This window comes from Oncorhynchus mykiss, chromosome 6 (assembly GCF_057628025.1).
Source record: "Oncorhynchus mykiss isolate SJ-2025 chromosome 6, ASM5762802v1, whole genome shotgun sequence".
In the NCBI taxonomy this organism is placed as follows: domain Eukaryota; kingdom Metazoa; phylum Chordata; class Actinopteri; order Salmoniformes; family Salmonidae; genus Oncorhynchus; species Oncorhynchus mykiss.
The window spans coordinates 66809002-66826829 of NC_143027.1; the positions used below are offsets into that span (position 1 = coordinate 66809002).

At 40.0% G+C, this 17828-nt stretch overlaps 1 protein-coding gene across 1 annotated transcript in view; it reads right to left on the reverse strand.

Annotated features, from left to right (window-relative positions):
- LOC110526396 (uncharacterized) overlaps positions 1–17828 on the reverse strand; it is a 183659-nt gene that overhangs the window by 155474 nt on the left and 10357 nt on the right.

Here is a 17828-nt window from a genome sequence, read left to right on the forward strand (position 1 = left end):
AGGTGAGATTTGGGGAAAGAACAAATGAAAATGCCCACAACTCAGAGGTTTAAAACAACTCTATTTGTGGGTATGTGTGAGTGAGCTGCATCAAAATCTTCTGAAATCATGGAAATGAAAATAAGTCATGAAAAAAGGAAATGAGAATAAATCATGTCTTGCTGCAGAGTAGCCTTGACCTGGAGAATGATCTTGATAGTGGTGGTGCTGTCCATTTAATTCATATTGATGTTTACACAACACCACCCCCAATCTTTCTTATCTCACTTCTGACCAAGTCATATTCTGGATTAGATTGAACCAACTCCAGATCGAGATGGAGAGAGAAAGCAAGAGGAGAGCAAGAGAGTGAGAAAGAGATAAAATATATCTTTAACGGGAGGTTTAGCCACAAGTTTGTATAACATGTTTAGTTCGTTAACAAATGATAAAGCATTTAAATTACATTTAGAACTAGCTAACTTCACAAACTGCAAACAGCACGCACCTATCTGAGGCACAACCTTCATTACAAATCTTTGTGGCAGTGTTTTGCATCACGAGCCTCAGCAAGATCTCCTGAGTGAAATGGATAGATAGTAGCAGCAACCCAGCTAGCTACTTTGACAAACAGTGACAAAAGTGTTTTCCAGGATATGGCTATAAACCCACAGGCAGTATCAACTTCTTGAAAGACCACGAAGTCGCCTAACGTTGGCAGCCAAATAGGTAACGTTAGCTTATAGCTATATCATTATGTGGCTAATTCCGTTAGCTGGCTAGCTAACATGGTTGTGTTGTCTTCATTACCTGTTGCACTCCGGCTGCTTATCATTTCATTCGGTTTCGGATATGCCAAGTGGCTTTATGAGGCGCCTTGCACAGATTTAATCAACTTTCAGCAAGTGAAAGTCTCCATTCTACTTTGCATTATAAATGCAGTGGTAAACTTATTATGTTCCGTTTTTAACCGCTGTCACCACATTAAAACGTTACCCGCCTGGAAGCCCCCATCTCCCGCTTCTGCACCTGCACATCCTGTCAGTTCCACTTCCAAAAGAGATACTAGCCAATCGGGCAATGATTTTGTGAAGCGCGTTGTCTTTAGAACCAATCACAGTGTAAACATTGCCACGAGGAGGCGTGAACCAATTTTGTTTTGAGAGTGAAAGTCCCAGATTTCCATGGAAACTTGCACAGCTAACTAGCGGTTGGGTTATGACGAGCGTGCATAACTGTCCGTTGGACTGGCCCCTTTGTTGTCCTTTGTCGTTTGGGACTGGCAGATGCAAATATTGTTTGAGTGTGACAACCTTTTTAGGCAGTGATGAATTAAAGTAGAACTATTTGTTTTAGTGACAGTCACACATGTATAATGCTAAATGCAATATTAAAATCAACAAAAAACTAAGTTATTATCTATTCCAGATTTCTCTATAGGCTACCACTGTACCTGTACAGATCAGAAAATGGAATGTCCAGATTGTGTGTTATTATAATTGTTTTACTTGCACCTTATTCCAAGTATGGTCAGTGATATCACACTTTGCCTTTTATGTCTGGCCCTTACAACTGAAAATAGCCCATGTGGTCTGATGTTCTCATAACATTCTGCCTGCACAGTGGTTTCATCTCCTTGGAACCTCTTTCCCTTGCAAATATAGGACACTTTATTGAAATTGAATTTCCAAAGGTCCTTTGTTTCATGAAGAATAGAAAGTAATGGGCAGAATATATTGATAGTTATATGCAGCTCCTCTATGCCCAGTAAGCTTGGAATGTGTTCATGTTGAGAATCATAAGGCAAAACGTGCTGAAAGCCGCATGATTGCTATATTACTAGATTATTGACTTGAAAATTGCCTTCTCTCTATTCCTGTTTATTATGAGCATATTTGTTTCCTGCCTTAAACTCCCTGGCCTTAAACGGCTATCAGGGTGCATGATGAATAAGAGATACTGAAACTGATTGCTAACAATATTATTTGTTATAATGTGCTGTGAACTGCAGAGCTTCTGAGCCTCATAAACATTTATAAGACCCTGCGTCACAACGGGAACTAGACAAATTGTTAAAAATCTGCTTGCCCAGAGGAAACTGTTTAATTCACAAAGACAATATTGCATGCCTGTGAGATCTCTGTTTTGCTAATGCAGTGCAACACAAACCAATAAAAAGCTGCTTGCAAATCACATTCATCCTTTCCTGATAATCTCAAAGGATATTTTACACACACCTTGTTGTTCTCCCTATTCTGTGCATATCATGCCACTAACGATTGTAGTTATCAATTTCCAGTTCTTATTCATTTTCTGCATATGCAGTAAATGTTCTGGTTGGATAAATAGTCAATGTATGAAGGTTAGATTGATTATCACCAGTCCAGGAGAGACAGGCTTTAATCATTTCACAGTAGACTATTGAATGCTGTGCAACATAATCACCTGCAGAGTTTAGTGGATTGTGTAACAACAAGTTCGGATTAGGCTGATGCCTCAGAGGCTGGAATTTGTGCAAATTTGTGAGATTCAATAAAAGCCTTTCCTTATTTTTCACGTTTTGAAATAATCACCTTTGACATTGCAATGTCTTGTCAATATTCTTGAGCAGGACTTTAGTGGAAGCACTGCATGCAAATAGGTCTATGTGTTGACAGCTTTAGTTAAAAGTGTCCTCTGTTTTTAGGTTGACGTACTGTTGTTTACCTTGTGACGTTGCCTTGTGCCATCTCTGCTCTTGGTGATAATAGCGTCATGTCTCTCATTTTGGATATCATCAATGGGAATTCAAATGTGGAGGAGCCATATTTGGTTTATGCCAAGATTAGGGTTAGTGTTATGCTACACACTTAGGAAAAAAGGTGCTATCTAGAACCTAAAAGTGTTATTTGGTGGCCCCCATAGGAGAACCCTTTGAAGAACCCTTGATGGTTCCAGGTAGAACCCCTTTGTTTCTAAGTAGAACCATTTTGGGTTCCATGTAGAACCCTTTCCACAAAGGGTTCTGCATGGAACCCAAAATTGTTCTACCTGGAATCAAAAAATGGTTCTCCTATGAGGACAGCCGAAGAGCCCTTTTGGAACTCTTTTTTTCTAAGAGTGTAGGCCTGACCCTAGCCTTATGTTCAACCCTAATCCTAACAGTAGCTTAATGTTCACATCCCAGTCAGTGGAGGCTCCTCGGAGGAGGAAGGGAGGACCATCCTCCTCAGTGAATTTCATAAAAATGTAAATTTTAAAACATTAAAAAAGTTATCCTTCTTAGATTAAACTATAGTGGGGCAAAAAAAGTATTTAGTCAGCCACCAAGTGTACAAGTTCTCCCACTTAAAAAGATGAGAGAGGCCTGTAATTTTCATCATAAGTACACTTCAACTATGACAGACAAAATGAGAAAAAGAAATCCAGAAATCACATTGTAGGATTTTTAATGAATTTATTTGCAAATTATGGTGGAAAATAAGTATTTGGTCACCTACAAACAAGCAAGATTTCTGGCTCTCACAGACCTGTAACTTCTTCTTTAAGAGGCTCCTCTGTCCTCCACTCGTTACCTGTATTAATGGCACCTTGTTATCAGTATAAAAGACACCTGTCCACAACCTCAAACAGTCACACTCCAAACTCCACTATGGCCAAGACCAAAGAGCTGTCGAAGGACACCAGAAACAAAATTGTAGACCTGCACCAGGCTGGGAAGACTGAATCTGCAATAGGTAAGCAGCTTGGTTTGAAGAAATCAACTGTGGGAGCAATTATTAGGAAATGGAAGACATACAAGACCACTGATAATCTCCCTCGATCTGGGGCTCCACGCAAGATCTCACCCCGTGGGGTCAAAATGATCACAAGAACGGTGAGCAAAAATCCCAGAACCACATGGGGGGACCTAGTGAATGACCTGCAGAGAGCTGGGACCAAAGTAACAAAACCTACCATCAGTAACACACTACGCCGCCAGGGACTCAAATTCTGCAGTGCCAGACGTGTCCCCCTGCTTAAGCCAGTACATGTCCAGGCCCGTCTGAAGTTTGCTAGAGAGCATTTGGATGATCCAGAAGAAGATTGGGAGAATGTCATATGGTCAGATGAAACCAAAATATAACTTTTTGGTAAAAACTCAACTCGTCGTGTTTGGAGGACAAAGAATGCTGAGTTGCATCCAAAGAACACCATACCTACTGTGAAGCATGGGGGTGGAAACATCATGCTTTGGGGCTGTTTTTCTGTAAAGGGACCAGGACGACTGATCCGTGTAAAGGAAAGGATGAATGGGGCCATGTATCGTGAGATTTTGAGTGAAAACCCCCTTCCATCAGCAAGGGCATTGAAGATGAAACGTGGCTGGGTCTTTCAACATGACAATGATCCCAAACACACCGCCCGGGCAACGAAGAAGTGGCTTCGTAAGAATTTCAAGGTCCTGGAGTGGCCTAGCCAGTCTCCAGATCTCAACCCCATAGAAAATCTTTGGAGGGAGTTGAAAGTCTGTGTTGCCCAGCAACAGCCCCAAAACATCATTGCTCTAGAAGAGATCTGCATGGAGGAATGGGCCAAAATACCAGCAACAGTGTGTGAAAACCTTGTGAAGACTTACAGAAAACGTTTGACCTCTGTCATTGCCAACAAAGGGTATATAACAAAGTATTGAGATAAACTTTTGTTATTGACCAAATATTTGTTTTCCACCATAATTTGCAAATAAATTCATAAAAAATCCTACAACGTGATTTTCTGGATTTTTTTCTCATTTTGTCTGTCATAGTTGAAGTGTACCTATGATGAAAATTACAGGCCTCTCTCATCTTTTTAAGTGGGAGAACTTGCACAATTGGTGTCTGACTAAATATTTTTTTGCCCCACTGTTTATTAAATATAATCACGGAACCAAATCATTTATTAAAACACTCTATTTTTGTCTAAGGCACTGCATCACAGTGCCTGAGGCATCACTACAGACCCGGGTTCAATCCCAGGCTGTGTCGTGACCGGGAGACCCATGAGGTGGTTCACAACTTCCCAGTGCTGTCTGGATTAGGGCAGAGTTTGGCCGGCTGGGATTACCTTGTCCCATCGTGCTGTTGCGACTCCTTGTGGCTGGCCGGGCACCTGCAAGGTGACTTCGGTCAACAGTTGGACAGTGTTTCCTCCGACACAATGGTGCAGCTGGCTTCCGGGTTAAGCTAGCAGCGTGTCAACAAGCAGTGCGGCTTGGCAGGGTCGTGTTTTGGAGGATGCATGGCTCTCGACCTTCACCTCTCCCGAGTCCGTAGGGGAGTTGCAGTGATGGGACAAGACTGTAACTACTAATTGGGGGAAAAAAGGGGTAAAAATAAATAACACACTATTTTGCAAAGAATGTCAACAGTAGCCTCAACAGCAGAGTAGCACCATGGTGTAGTCTGAGGACAGCTAGCTTCCATACTCCTCTGTGTACATTGACTTCAATACAAAACCTAGGAGGCTCATGGTTCTCACCCCCTTCCATAGACTTACACATTAATTATGACAACTTTCGGAGGACGTCCTCCAGCCTATCAGAGCTCTTGCAGCATGAATTGATATGTTGTCCACCCAATTAACTTGTTATGGCTGGGGGCATTATTGAGTAGCTTGGATGAATAAGGTGCCCAGAGTAAACTGTCTACTACTCAGGCCCAGTTGCTAATATAGCATATTATTTGGATAGAAAATACTCTGAACGTTCTAAATCTGTTTGAATGATGTCTGTGAGTATAACAGAACTCATATGGCAGGCAAAAACCTGAGAAAAAAATCCAACCAGAAAGTGTGAAATCTGAGGTTTGTAGTTTTTCAACTCATTCCCTATCGAATGTACAGTGTCTATGGGGTCAAATGCACTTCCTAAGGCTTCCACTAGATATCAACAGTCTTTAAAACCTTGTTTGATGCTTCTACTGTGAAGTGGGGGCGAATGAGAGGGGAATGAGTCAGAGGCCTGCCAGAGAGCCACGAGCTTGCCACGCGCTTTCACGTGAGAGTTAGCTTGAGTTCCATTGCATTTCTGAAGACAAAGGAATTCTCCGGTTGGAACATTATTCCAAATGTATGTTAAAAACATCCTAAAGATTGGTTCTATACATCGTTTGACATGTTTCTACGGACTGTAACGGAACTTTTTGACTTTTCGTCTGCACCTAGTGATCGCGCGTCATGAATTTGGATTACTGGGCTAAACGCGCAAACAAAAAGGAGGTATTTGGACATAAATGATATACATTATCGAACAAAACAAACATTTATTGTGGAACTATTGTGAAAGCCTTTTTGAAATCAGACACTGTGGTGGGATTAACAAGAAGTGTATCTTTAAAATGGTGTAAAATACTTGTATGTTTGAGGAATTTTAATTAGGAATTTTATAGGATTTCTGTTGTTTTCAATTTGGCGCCCTGCACTTTCACTGGCTGTTGTCATATCGATCCCGTTAGCTGGATCTCAGCCCAAAGAGGATCAGAGAATTAATCTAGTACTAAAAGCATAAGCTACAGCTAGCTAGGACTGCAGTGTATAAAATGTGGTGAGTAGTTGAACTGTTTTGAACAAATTAATTTCTTCCAAAATGAAGGAGAAGCAAAAGGGAAATAGAGAGAGAGAGAGATTTCCTCATTTTTTTCACTTTCAGTTTCACTTACTTAGCTAGCAAATGCAGCTAGCTAGTTTAGCCTACTGAAACACCCTGCTCAGAGGGATGCTATGTTAGCTAGCTGGCTATGACTTTCCAACACAACACTGGAACTCTTCCAAATCAATGTAAGCTTTTGGTATTACCAATTTAATGCCACTGGGGCGTTGCACGAATGTACCTAACCATAAACATCAATGCCTTTCTTAAAATCAATATACAGATGTATATATTTTTTTACCTGCATATTTAGTTCAAATAAATTAATGTTAGCAGGCAATATTAACTAGGGAAATTGTGTCACTTCTCTTGCGTTCATTGCACGCAGAGACAGGGTATATGCAACATTTTGGGCCTCCTGGCTCGTTGCGAATTCATTTGCCAAAAATTAACATAATTATGACATAACATTGAAGGCTGTGCAATGTAACAGTAATATTTAGACTTAGGGTTGCCGCCCATTCGATAAAATACGGAACGGTTCCGTATTTCACTGAAAAAATAAACGTTTTGTTTTTGAAATTATTGTTTCCGGTTTTGACCATATTAATGGACAATGGCTCGTATTTCTGTCTTTATTATATTATAATTAAGTCTATGATTTGATTGAGCAGTCTGACTGAGCAGTGGTAGGCGGCAGCAGGCTCGTAATCATTCATTCAAACTTTACTACGTTTGCCAGTTGCTCTTAGCAATGCTTGCTTCACAGGGATGTTTATGACTTCAAGCCTATCAACTCCTGAGATTAGGCTGGCAATACGAAAGTGCCTATTAGAACATCCAATAGTCAAAGATATATGAAATACAAATGGCAAAGAGATAAATAGTCGACGCGTCATAATTCCTATAACTACAACCTTTAACTTCTTAACTGGGAATAGAAGAACTGGGAATATTGAACCACCAGCTTTCTTATGTTCTCATGTTCTGAGCAAGGAACTTAAACGTTAGCTTTTTTACATGGCACATATTGCACTTTTACTTTCCTCTCCAACACTGTGTTTTTGCATTATTTAAACCAAATTGAGCATGTTTCATTATTTATTTGAGACTAAATAGATAGACTGAATAGATTTATTTATGTATTATATTTTAAGTTAAATAAAAGTGTTAGTTGTTCATTTAGTATTGTTGTAATTGTCATTATTACAAATATATATATATATATATATATATATATATATATATATATATATATATATATATATTGGCTGTGTACAAATATATACAATTTAAAAAAATCATCTGATTAATCGGTATCGCCTTTTTTTGGTCCTCCAATAATCGGTATCGGTATCGGCGTTGAAAATCATAATCGGTCGACCTCTACTCTACACACACCCTCATATTATTATTCTTTAGTTGTATTGCCTCATTTGTGCGTCTTTAGTTGTAGTTTTTAAATGTTTTTTTTATAGACAGTGCCTTCAGAAAGTATTCACACCCCTTGACTTTTTCTACATTCTGTTGTGTGACATAGATTCAGATTTTGTGTCACTGGCCTACACACAATACCCCATAATGTCAGTGGAATTATGTTTTTAGATATTTTTTTTTACCAATTAATAAAAAATGAAAAGCTGAAATGTCTTGAGTCAATAAGTATTCGACAGACACAGGTTATCCCTTTGAGCATGGTGAAGACTTTGGATAGTGTATCAATATTTTTTATTTATTTCACCCTTATTTAACCAGGTGGGCCAGTTGAGAACAAGTTCTCATTTAAAACTGCGACCTGGCCAAGATAAAGCAAAGCAGTGCGACAAAAACAACAACACAGAGTTACACATAAACAAACGTACAGTCAATAACACAATAGAAAAGAAAAATAGACAGATCTATGTACAGTGTGTGAAAATGTAGTAGTAGGGAGGTAGGCAATACATAGGTCATAGAGGCAAAATAATTACAATTTAGCATTAACACTGGAGTGATATACAGTGCCTTGCGAAAGTATTCGGCCCCCTTGAACTTTGCGACCTTTTGCCACATTTCAGGCTTCAAACATAAAGATATAAAACTGTATTTTTTTGTGAAGAATCAACAACAAGTGGGACACAATCATGAAATGGAACGACATTTATTGGATATTTCAAACTTTTTTAACAAATCAAAAACTGAAAAATTGGGCGTGCAAAATTATTCAGCCCCTTTACTTTCAGTGCAGCAAACTCTCTCCAGAAGTTCAGTGAGGATCTCTGAATGATCCAATGTTGACCTAAATTACTAATGATGATAAATACAATCCACCTGTGTGTAATCAAGTCTCCGTATAAATGCACCTGCACTGTGATAGTCTCAGAGGTCCGTTAAAAGCGCACAGAGCATCATGAAGAACAAGGAACACACCAGGCAGGTCCGAGATACTGTTGTGAAGAAGTTTAAAGCCGGATTTGGATACAAAAAGATTTCCCAAGCTTTAAACATCCCAAGGAGCACTGTGCAAGCGATAATATTGAAATGGAAGGAGTATCAGACCACTGCAAATCTACCAAGACCTGGCCGTCCCTCTAAACTTTCAGCTCATACAAGGAGAAGACTGATCAGAGATGCAGCCAAGAGGCCCATGATCACTCTGGATGAACTGCAGAGATCTACAGCTGAGGTGGGAGACTCTGTCCATAGGACAACAATCAGTCGTATATTGCACAAATCTGGCCTTTATGGAAGAGTGGCAAGAAGAAAGCCATTTCTTAAAGATATCCATAAAAAGTGTCGTTTAAAGTTTGTCACAAGCCACCTGGGAGACACACCAAACATGTGGAAGAAGGTGCTCTGGTCAGATGAAACCAAAATTGAACTTTTTGGCAACAATGCAAAACGTTATGTTTGGCGTAAAAGCAACACAGCTCATCACCCTGAACACACCATCCCCACTGTCAAACATGGTGGTGGCAGCATCATGGTTTGGGCCTGCTTTTCTTCAGCAGGGACAGGGAAGATGGTTAAAATTGATGGGAAGATGGATGGAGCCAAATACAGGACCATTCTGGAAGAAAACCTGATGGAGTCTGCAAAAGACCTGAGACTGGGACGGAGATTTGTCTTCCAACAAGACAATGATCCAAAACATAAAGCAAAATCTACAATGGAATGGTTCAAAAATAAACATATCCAGGTGTTAGAATGGCCAAGTCAAAGTCCAGACCTGAATCCAATCGAGAATCTGTGGAAAGAACTGAAAACTGCTGTTCACAAATGCTCTCCATCCAACCTCACTGAGCTCAAGCTGTTTTGCAAGGAGGAATGGGAAAAAATGTCAGTCTCTCGATGTGCAAAACTGATAGAGACATACCCCAAGCGACTTACAGCTGTAATCGCAGCAAAAGGTGGCGCTACAAAGTATTAACTTAAGGGGGCTGAATAATTTTGCACGCCCAATTTTTCAGTTTTTGATTTGTTAAAAAAGTTTGAAATATCCAATAAATGTCGTTCCACTTCATGATTGTGTCCCACTTGTTGTTGATTCTTCACAAAAAAATACAGTTTTACATCTTTATGTTTGAAGCCTGAAATGTGGCAAAAGGTTGCAAAGTTCAAGGGGGCCGAATACTTTCGCAATGCACTGTATGTGCAGATGATGATATGCAAGTAGAGATACTGGGGTGCAAAAGAGCAAGAGGGTAAGTAATAATGGGGATGAGGTAGTTGGGTGTGTTATTTACAGATTGGCTGTGTACAGGTACAGTGATCGGTAAGCTGCTCTGACAGTTGATGCTTAAAGTTAGAGAGGGAGATATAAGACTCCAGCTTCAGAGATTTTTGCAATTCGTTCCAGTCATTTGCAGCAGAGAACTGGAAGGAGAGGCGGCCAAAGGAAGTGTTGGCTTTGGGGATGACCAGTGCAGTAAACCTGCTGGAACCCGTGCTACGGGTGGGTGTTGCTATGGTGACCAGTGAGCTAAGATAAGGTGGGGCTTCACCTAGCAAAGACTTATAGATGACCTGGAGCCAGTGGGTTTGGCGGCGGAGGGCCAGCCAACGAGAGCATAGAGGTCGCAGTGGTGGGTAGTTTATGGGGCTTTGGTGATAAAACGGATGGCACTGTGATAGACTACATCCAGTTTGCTGAGTATAGTGTTGGGGGCTATTTTGTAAATGACATCGCCGATGTCAAGGATCGGTAGGATAGTCAGTTTTACGAGGGTATATTTGGCGGAATGAGTGAATGAGGCTTTGTTGCAAAATAGGAAGCCAATTCTAGATTTAATTTTGGATGGTAGATGCTTAATGTGAGTCTGGAAGGAGAGTTTACAGTCTAACCAGACACCTAGGTATTTGTATTCTAAGTCAGAACCGTCCAGGGTAGTGATGCTAGTCGTGTGGGAGGGTGCGGCCAGCAATCGGGTGAAGACCATGCACTTAGTTTTACTTGCATTTAAGAGCAGTTGGAGGCCACGGAAGGAGTGTTGTATGGCGTTGAAACTCATTCAGAGGTTTGTTAGCAGCACAGTGTCCAAAGAAGGACACTGCTTTCCACCAGACACTGGGAGATGAATTCCCCTTTCAGCAGGACAATAACCTAAAACACAAGGCCAAATGTACACCGGAGTTGCTTTCCAAGACGACATTGAATGTTCCTGAGTGGCCGAGTTACAGTTTGGACTTAAATTGTCTTGAAAATCTTCAGCGGGGCTTAAATATGTCTGTCTAGCGATGATTGACAACCAACTTGACAGAATTTTAAAAAAAGAATAATGTGCAAATATTGTACAATTCAGGTGTGCAAAGCTCTTAGAGACTTACCCAGAAAGACTCACAGCTGTAATCACTACCGAAGGTGATTCTAACATGTATTGACACAGAGATGTGAATACTTAAGTAAATGAGATATTTCTGTATTTCATTTTCAAGAAATTTGCAAACATTTCAACCCTAACCCTAGCTTTATGTCAACCCAAACCCTAACCTTAGTTTATCATACTTTTTATCATACTTTTCTCCTTGGACCTGTAAGTGCTCTCTCTTTGACCCAAGGTGTAGGAGCCTGGCTCCAGGTAGCTCCTGCACAATTTAAAAACTATAAATGATAAATGATAAATAAATGAAGATATTTATTATAAAGATAAATGAGACGTCAAATGACGAATGTTGTAATTTCACTTTCTTCTGAATTTCCTGTTGTCGATTAGGGCTGAGAGCTAAAATGAAGTACAGTAATCAGTTAAATCTGAAAATTATGTAAAAAGGAATGCAGTCCTAAGGGTCGGTGGGATTTTTATGGGCAATGGATGTGGTCATGCAGGCCCAGTGACTCACAAGCAAACCACGACTTGGCAACATCTTTGTTACAAACTGAGATTATTACAAAGATGTCCCTTGGCAACTCATTATACCATCAGCTCAGGCCATTTTCTCCCCCAGCCTTTAATTAAATTTGAATGATTACAAAAATAAAGAAGAATCAACAGCTACATGGCTGCCAGCTAGTCTTGTATTGCGCCAGAAGGCAGGTGCCTTATCTTTTTAATTTGTCAGTTTTTTTCTGACCATCTTTGCAGCTCATTTTTATGCTCGGTATCATTTGCCATGTCTCTACACACTTTCCTCTTGTCCGAAGCCCATAAACCTGCCCTTTGCTTGTTTCTTTGGATGTGGGGTTGGTGGAATCTAGTAGGAGCTCACACAAACCTCTCAATACATCACTCATATGTCTCTAATCACGCAGTCTCTCGATTTCAGACTGTCAAACGAGAAACAGGACAAATAAGTCCTTTTGAAGAGGCATCCTTACAAAAGAACCAAGCCTACACTCCTAACTGGTGACACTTTTGCACTATTGTATACAGAACATTACTCAAGATAGTTGATTATAGTGGTGCTTTGAATGTAATATATTCTTGTCTTGTAAAACATCTCATTCCACATTGTGGAAAGAAAACAATGCATTTGACTGATTAGGATGAAAAAATTGACATTGTATTTAATTGAGAAATAAATAATTGTTACAACTTGTCATCACACTGATAAGAAAAGCAGCCAGACAAAGGTTTGAATGCTCCAAAGCAAAAGAAGATGTTGTCAATAAGACGTCTCTCTCTTTACCTTCCTAAGCATCCGCAGTGTGGAAACACTGGCTGTCAGGCTTTGTTCCACCACGAACCCTTTGTGAATGGCACTTTACTCTAATAAAAGACAGTAATTGCTGCAATGGTTGAAAATGTTGAAAACCATGTAATGTCAAGGTTGCATTTGAATGGTTGTTGATTAATTTCTCCTTTTGTGTGTCAAGCTCGTTATGAAAGCTGGAGATTGAAGGAGGGAAAGTACACAGTCCTCCATCTCTCTCTCTCTCTTTCTATCTATCTATCTATCTCTCTCTCTCTCTCGCTCTCTCGCTCTCTCAAGGATGTTGGGTGCACATGCTTTCCACTGTGGTACACAATAACCAATAGCACAATGTCCTAGAAAAAGGAAAAAGGATGGACAATTAAAGATTTCAATTTACTCCAATAGAAATAGACAACCATATAATACCCTTCTGTTTTATTCCCCCTGTCATTTCATTTCAACTTGAGTTTTAGTGAAATAAGTTTTAGAGAGTCATGGTAAGAGATGGGGAGCTCCACACATGACAAGTTGCCATCTCTACACAATATCTAGTAGCATAGATATGTTGACTAATCAGACATTTTAATAGTGAATGAATATGATTTATATACAGCAGTTTGTTCAATCGTAGTAATGTAGGCTACAATAATGTCAGGATAGAACATTCGAGAGAATTACTGGTCAAAAGCTAAGCAGACATTTTACAGAATGTGTGTTTATATTCCAGCGGTTATAAAGGAATCCTATAGGCCTAACACATATTTTTATACTAAGCAGACATTTTACAGAATGTGTGTGTATATTCCAGCGGTTATAAAGGAATCCTATAGGCCTAACACATATTTTTATACTAAGCAGACATTTTACAGAATGTGTGTGTATATTCCAGCGGTTATAAAGGAATCCTATAGGCCTAACACATATTTTTATACTAAGCAGACATTTTACAGAATGTGTGTTTATATTCCAGCGGTTATAAAGGAATCCTATAGGCCTAACACATATTTTTATACTAAGCAGACATTTTACAGAATGTGTGTGTATATTCCAGCGGTTATAAAGGAATCCTATAGGCCTAACACATATTTTTATACTAAGCAGACATTTTACAGAATGTGTGTGTATATTCCAGCGGTTATAAAGGAATCCTATAGGCCTAACACATATTTTTATACTAAGCAGACATTTTACAGAATGTGTGTGTATATTCCAGCGGTTATAAAGGAATCCTATAGGCCTAACACATATTTTTATACTAAGAAACCCCATTTCAAAATCTATATGCTTATTGTAGGAGTGATCTCGACCGCATAGCCAGGGTGAAAGCCAAGCTTATGAGCTCACTGGGGGGCAGACCTTTCCTAGGCCTAGCCCACACTATAAAACCATCCCAGTGACACCCAGGATAGCAGAAACACTATTCATTACACTGATGAACAGGAACCTGTGATTTATTCATTAAATCTACATCTGGAGCAAAGATAGCAGGGGTTCACCTCAGACAAAACAGCAATATAGTGATACCTAGCATATGAAACACACCGAATATAAGAAAAGCATGCATATTGTATCAGGGCAACAATTTTATATTCTTACCATCATTAATAATTTTTTTATTACTCTGTATCCTGACCTATTCATGACATTATGTGTGTTTCATCTCTACTATGTTAGTAAAGCATGAATAACCTGCTCAGGTTGCAGAAAACACAGCTAAAATTAGAATGTTGGTGTACTGCACTACTCGCTGCAGAAAAGGAGATGCAATCGTCAAGGTCAAGGAATGAATTGAAATGTTAGAACTACAAATGAATGGAAAAGTTGTGGTCTCACCAGCCAGGGGCCCTCTCCCTGAGCAGGGCACTGTGCTGCAGTCAGAATAGGAAGCAGAGAGCAGAGACAAGGCTGTGTGTGTGGGAGAGTGAATTATCAATCTGCTTTACATTTGAAGGTAATTCAAATTCTTAATTTCTTTTCAACAGGCCCCGCAGAAAGACGTGGGACATGGTGGGGTGACAGGTTAATTGAGGAATAATACCCTTCAGAATGATGGATTTTGGTGACTTGAGATGTCAGAATCCATTATAGGAAATTCAAATTTGCAATTAAAGTGGGAGGTGGGGTGCAGAACTCCTTCATTTTAATTTCCCCCTGCTCCTCCCCTGTTATTATTAATGTTCTGCATTAAATGTCCGGCCCCTCTCATCCATTTTGTATCCCTCCCAACACGTTGCGTTCAAATGGGACTTAATTAATATTCTAATGCATAAGTACAACAGCTTTTACAGAACAGGGACATTGGACAAGAGGGACAGGCATGAGGTAATTTAACACATTTTACATGAGTAAAAACACATGGCTACCATTCCCTACTCTCATTCTGGGTCACACTGTAAGTTTTATGTTGATATGAAAAGCCTTTATTTCCCATGTTATATACAGTAGTGTGGGGGATTGATACTGTGTGATATTTGATCTCCAACCTGAGTGGAATCTTCTCAGGCCCTCTGTACATTGGCGAGTGGTTAGGGAATTGCTGTCATTGGGCAGATTTGTGTGGTTAGGAGCTGGCATATGACATGTACAGATGTAGGATCTTAATTTGATCATCTTGTTGACGGGGGGAACTTTCCTGAAATGCTTGATTTTCCCCTACAAAAATGTCTATAATAATTCACATTTCCTGTTACTGCAGGATTATTTTTCTGCTATAGCAAGGTGACTCAAATTAAGATCCTACATCTGTATTGTAATGTGATGCTGGTTGACAGGATCATATCTCATCAGAGCTCACCTGTTTACATATCTCATACCCAGAGAATGTTGAGCTCCTGGAACAAGTGACTGATGTCAACAGTTGTGTCAGTAAATTCTTCTATAAAACGATCTCCGCTCAACACACTCTGAGAGTAGGATTATTTTTAGACATGATTGATGGTTAATGAATAGCATTCTAAAGTTGTTTCATCCTGAATTGCATCATTTCAAGCATGTAATGAGCATGTTAAAAACAGACATGTAAGCTATTATTGACATAGAGTTGCTGAGGTTTGGAGTGATAAGTCTTAAATTGAACTGATCAGCTTATCAAATAACAATATAGCTAGTCTTACTTTGTGTCATCACATGCCTTCCTCCCCTCCACTGGTAAGAACTAATGGTGGACTAGTAACCGATACACACTTTTGCAGCAGTTAGATTCAACCAAAGATGTTGTTAGAGTTATCTCAACTATGATTATTGTTCATCCAGATAAATGCACTATATTGCCTCTTCTGTTATCTGTATACAGATTCTTTTCACAGAGCACCATACGATTGGAAAGTGCTGCAGAGATGATTTTCCTTATGTGTGTTTTAATCGCCTGGAGAGGAAAAGGACTGATGATGCACAATATTTGGGTGACTGCTCTCCAAAAAGAGGAGTGGGGTGAATAAATGCAGAATGTCTCCTGCAAAGGCAATCTCCAGCAGCAGCACACTAACGCAACGGCTAGTGTCAGCTACTATATCACTAGTCAAGATGACGAATGGGAGACAAGAGCCTCTCAAATATTCAGGGTACACAGCAGCTGAGGGCGGAGGACTGTTCAAATGAGATAGAAGATGGATACATGCACTTTGTTTTCCTCATTTTGAAGGGAGCTGGTGGGAAGAGGAGAGATGGAGTGAATAAAAAAGACTAAATATATTTTGTGTGTGTTTTGGTAAGTGTATGTTAACATGACAGTGTTTTTGGATCGGGAACAAATACATATTTTATTGTCTCACCCCTTCCCTGCCCATCCCTTAGCCAACCTCCCTGCTGCTGCTGGACCCCAACACACATCACCCCCCAACCCCTCCCCCCACCCCCATTCAGACAGCTGGAAACAGAATTCATCCGATTCGTTCTGCTGCTTCTCTCTCTCCCAACTGCCCCTTCTCCCCCCCAACCCCTTCCAACCCCCTCCACCCCCTCCTCACTGTCGTAATAGGATCTGCAGGAATCATTCAAAGGCTAGATATAATTTACTGCTCGCCGTGCACAATGCCCCCTCCCCTCTCACCCCCTTTCTCAATCGCACAAGGTGCCCTGCGGATGAACTAATCATACTTGAAATATTATTTCTGCTTCTTATTCCTCCATTTTATGAACAGCTCCTGTTTTATGGTGCAATGGATTTAACCCCTGCATGGTTACACTCATACCAGTCTGTGCAGAATGGGGGGGGTGGGGGGGGGGGGGGGGGTAGATGAGGGAGATGACAGAGGGGACCTATTTAAAAAAAGATCCTTGTTTATATGTATCTCTTCCGCTTGTTTTGACAGTAAGGTCTTCTCTCTAATTTTTGTTTCACCTAAACCACGGTTTCCCCAGATGATGCTTCTATCTGTAATGAAAGCACAGGCATTACACAGTGAACATGGAAACACATAGTCCCACAGCCAGGAACCATAAAACACAACTCCTCAGGGCTCTTTACCCACAATCCCCATTCTCTCTTTATACAATCCACATATTTAGACTGTTAACCTTTCTTCATATATAATATATAACAGCTTTCATGTGAAAAAGCTAGTATTAACATATGTACTCCTCTTTAAAAAAAACATGAAAGTAATACCCAAGACACATTTGTAAAAAAAAAAGTATAGCAAAGTATTCCATATTTCATGTGCAATATGATTTAATGTTGTATTTTGTATGCAAACCTTTTATTTTCCTTCAATGTTTTCTGGTTGTCCCTCTCATTAACTAAGACAGAAGTATGTATGTGTTTACCCTTGTGAGTGTCTATTGGAGTCAGCTAGCCTGCTTTGCCCTGCTGTGGAAGTCGGCTTGGCAGCTGGCAGGGAGATAGATCATGTGCCAGCACAGTTTGGTGGGAAAGTGACACAGATTTGTATGTAATGCTATTGATCTGGCACCACCCCCATTGATCTCCTGTGGGACAACGGAGGTCTGGATTAAGAATAAAATCTTCTAAACCTGTATGGAGCATTACATCATCAAAGCGCTCCCGGGGCCTCATTCTCCAAACATGGTAAATGGATTTGGAGAGAATTGACTCGATTGCAGGAACATCATTTAGAGAAGTATAAATCAGCTTTATTGTTTTGATTCTGCCTCCAACGTATGCTTCCTTCGCTTTGGCACATTCACAACTACG